General features: G+C 42.9%; 1 pseudogene; it reads right to left on the reverse strand.

Annotated features, from left to right (window-relative positions):
• Positions 1–2,067: 2,067 nt before the first annotated feature.
• On the reverse strand, positions 2,068–2,445 carry LOC125937636 (U6 snRNA-associated Sm-like protein LSm1; annotated as a pseudogene).
• Positions 2,446–4,333: the final 1,888 nt, after the last annotated feature.

Here is a 4,333-nt window from a genome sequence, read left to right on the forward strand (position 1 = left end):
CTCTTCAAATACTGATCCTGGCCCATCTGCTTTCCTCTGGGATTCAAATTCCACACATGCGGGTTGTTTTCACTATATCTTTGTTTTCACTGTATCTTTGTTTTCACTGTATCTTTGATGCTCTTTTCCTCTCTCTTTTTTCTTTCTCTGTCCCTCTTTTTGTGTGTGTATATATATATATATATATATATATATATATATATATATATGTATATGTGTGTTTAATCTGTTTTCTTCTGTTTCAATTTGAATATTTTTCTACTGATCTATTTTCCAATTTACTAATCCTCTTTTCTGTTGTGTCTAATCTGCTGTTAAACCTATCTCTTGCTTATTTATTGAATCTTAGTTTTAGTTATCAAATTTCCCAGATCTAGAATTTTTGTTTGCTTCTTTTAGAATGGATTCCAGGTTTCTATCTTTCCATCTACTTGTTTGAATATATTAATGCTAGGTTTATAGTCTTTGATAACTACAGTATCTGGGTCACCTATATGTTTTTCTACAGTCTTTTGTTTTTTAATTTGGTTTTATTTCCTAGCAAGCTGTATAATTTTTGATTGAATGCTAGATATTGAGAATGAAGAATTACTGAGGGTCTGGATAATTTTGTCTTCCTTTGGAAAGGAATTTTTTTTTTTTCCTAGCAGGCAGAACACCTTGATCCTGTCAGGAATTGAGATACTTTGAAGCTGGATTTTAGGCTTTGTGAGGGCTGGTCTCTGCCTGGCTTGTCTTGTCTCTTAGGGTATAATCCTTCATCTGTCTCAATAAAAATCTAGGTTATTCATGGCAATGTCTTCTCTTTGGTGGGCCCTAAACATCAATATTTTTTCTCCTTAGGACTTGGAGACTGCTCAAACTCTGACTGGTTTTTCAGCCTTTTAGAAGCTGTTTACTGCTTAGTTTCTTGGCTGCTTGCCTATCATGTGGAAAGCTTAGGAATGAGAAAATTCCTTGAGGGGAAATCAAATACAGAATGCCTGGCTTATTTCTATACAGGCTTTTTCTCTAGGATAAGGGTTCCCTATGTTCTGGCTACCCCTTGAGAACTGGCAAATGCCCAGAAGGGAAAACATGAGGGAAACTTAGGTTTTACTCACTGCATTTCCCTTTTCTCCAGAATCTTGGCATCTAAAGTCCTGCCTGCTTTTAATCTCTGATGACTTTTAACAGCTATTTTATGCAATATATTTAGCTTTTATAGTTGCTCTCTGTCAAAGACTCTAGAGATTTATCGTTTGTTCGTTTTTGAATTTTGAGATTCATATTTTATTTACAAGCAAATGAAGGATGTCTCCTAATGGGCACCTGGGTGGCTCAGTCAGTTGAGCGACCTACTCTTGGTTTTGATTCAGGTCGTGATCTCATGGTTTGTGAGTTCGAGCCCCACATCAGGCTCTGTGCTGACAGTGTGGAGCCTGTTTAGGATTCTCTCTCTTTCTCTGCCCCTCCTCAGCTGGCTGTTGCACTCTCTTTCTGTCTCTCAAAATAATAATAATAATAATAATAATAATAATAAAGGATGTCTCCTGTAATGCTAATATGGGACAAGAAGAGTAATATGAAGAAGTAGTTGCTGGCTCCACAGTGATGTGTGAAAGGAGCCCATGCCACTTGAAAAAAAAATTTTTTTAATGTTTTTATTTATTTTTGAGACAGAGAGAGACAGAGCTTGAGCAGGGGAGGGGCAGAGAGAGAGAGGGAGACACAGAATCCAAAGTAGGCTCCAGGCTCTGAGCTGTCAGCACAGACAGTGGGATTTGAGTTCGATGTGGGGCTCGAACTCACGGACTGTGAGATCATGACCTGAGCTGAAGTCAGACGCTTAACCGACTGAGCCACCAGCTGCCCCAGCCACTTTTTTTTTTAAACAATGGTTTTGCCATTAAAAAGGGGGAAAAATCCACATGATTTCTTCATGATGCACATATGAAAGAATCAAAATAAAAACGAGTTTTCAAAACTCTACAGTTTCCAGTCAAATATGTGAGGTGGCCAGAATGTCATTTTCATTCAGTGACTGCCCCTCCTCCCCAAGAGCAATAGCCTCTGAACAACTAACCGACTTAATGCTCATTGAGGGTATCTGCCTGAGGAATGGAGAGACCCTGATCCTTCAGAGCCTGGTCTGCTCCTCTACCCTTTGTTCTCCCAGGATTTCTTCAACGGACACTTGCTGGCGGGGCGTGTCGCTCTGCATTTCCAAGTCTGTTTCTCTTAGTAGGACCACATTTCCTCTTCTGACCACAAAAATCCCTTGAGGAATATCACTGTACTTTTTTACCCAATAAATATGCTCCAAAGTCTGAAAGGTAGCACTAAATTAGCAAATTTATCAATGCTTCTTATAAAACTGATAAGTGTCCTTCTGTCTCAAAGCAAGACCAAGTGCTTTTTGTCCACGTCCTTGGTGAGCCTGGTGGTGCTGGGCCTATAGTTCATTCTGAGCTGAGATAAGACTGTAGTGTAGAGTGGAGGTGAGCCAGCACATCTAACACCTCCTTCTTTCTACCGCAGTTACCGCTTGGCAAGACTGGGACAGGAACCCTGACCAGGAATAGCATGTCTGTCCCAGCTTTTAGCAGCCAAGGCCTACTGGAAACCCCTCTAGAGATTTGTTAGTTTTTTACTTTTTAAAGTTTATTTATTTTGAGAAAGAGACAGAGTGAGTGGGGGAGGGGCAGAGAGAGGGAGGGAGAGAATCCTAAGCAGGCTCCATGGTGTCAGCACAGGGCTCGAACACACAAACCTTGAGATCATGACCTGAGCCAAAACCGAGCTGAAAGCTTAACTGACTGAGCCACTCAGGCACCCCCTAGAGATTTATTTTTAAAAGTGGTTTCCAGGACATGTCCCAAGGCCAGGGCACCTTAACTATCTCTTGCATCTTTTTGAGACACCGCCCACTGGGGGCTGAAAAGGTCTTTTGGCTTCTTCAACACCTTCAACAATAAATTATAAAACTCTATTGAATATGGGGGCTCCTGGGTGGCTCAGTCGGTTAAGCGTCCGACTTCAGCTCAGGTCATGATCTCGCCGTCCGTGAGTTCAGCTCTGCGTTGGGCTCTGTGCTGACAGCTCAGAGCCTGGAGCCTGTTTCGGATTCTGTGCCTCCCTCTCTCTCTGTCCCTCCCCCTCTCATGCTCTGTCTCTCTGTCTCTGAAAAAGGAATAAACCTTTAAAAAAAAAGCTGTATTGAATATAATTTGTAAGTATTAACCACTTTGTATTTTAAAATTCAGATTAATGTGCCAAGTATGATCATTCTCAATCAGATCACTCAGTTTACTCTAACACTGATTCTTTGTGAAATAAAGCTTACCATCTTTCACTATATATTGGTGTGAGGCATTCCATTTCAAACTTACACACACACACACACACACACACACACACACACCATACATCATGCCTCTTTTGGACCTTCTGTGAACCCTGACCTGAGCTGATATTCTGACTCTGTTGTTACATCACAATATGACCATGGTGAAGCCTCTTTCAACTCCTGGCCCTCAATTACTTTATTTAGAGTATGAGGTAGGGGTGGGGAGTGGAATAGGATCATGCAGGGGCTCACAGGGTCCTTGTAGCCTTGGTAGTCAATCTGTCTTCTATGATTTGGTTTGGGGAATCCTTTGTGGAACAGTAGGACACTTAGACTGATCAGAACAGTGGATCCTTACTCAGACCACAGACCTCACTCCCTTAAATCAACTAGTCTCATGGCTGAGGGGCCATTCTCCCTGGGACATGGGGGCTGAATGGATGAGCTGGAGGCTGTGTTCCTGAACAGACAGGCACCCTTGGCAGTGGGCCTCCCGGGAAGCCGCACCCTCATGTGAATGAGAGAAAACATCTCACACTAAAGCTAGCCCCCCTCCTTCACCCCCCACCAAACCTGCATCTTTCAACTACCTCAGCCAGGGATTCCACACTGAGAGGTGGTTTCTTCTCACGCTTGTTCCAAATGTCTCCCTCCTGTTCTTCCCGGGTCTGCCATCTTGTAAGAAATCTATGAAGAAGATTAACCTCTCCTCTGCCCAGAGATAGTTTTAAAATCTTTGGTTTAGGATTAGCCCCTGTGCTGCCCCAGAGCCTGTTTCCTCCATCCCCTGTCCAGCTGTGTATCATGGGATGTTGACATGGCTGCTTTCCCAGGCTCCCCTGTCAGCGGACTTCCCTTGGGTTTCATCAAAGAGAGACACTGGAGGGAGACTGAAGGCAAGAAGGGAGAAGCCTGTGCATTTCCCTCCTTTTCCCTTTGCCTTGAGTTGATTGAGTGCTTGGCAGAGGCTGCAAGTGTCGCGGCCCCAGCTCCTCAATGATTGAC

The sequence above is a fragment of the Panthera uncia genome (genome assembly GCF_023721935.1).
Source record: "Panthera uncia isolate 11264 chromosome A3 unlocalized genomic scaffold, Puncia_PCG_1.0 HiC_scaffold_12, whole genome shotgun sequence".
NCBI classification, from domain to species: Eukaryota; Metazoa; Chordata; class Mammalia; order Carnivora; family Felidae; genus Panthera; species Panthera uncia.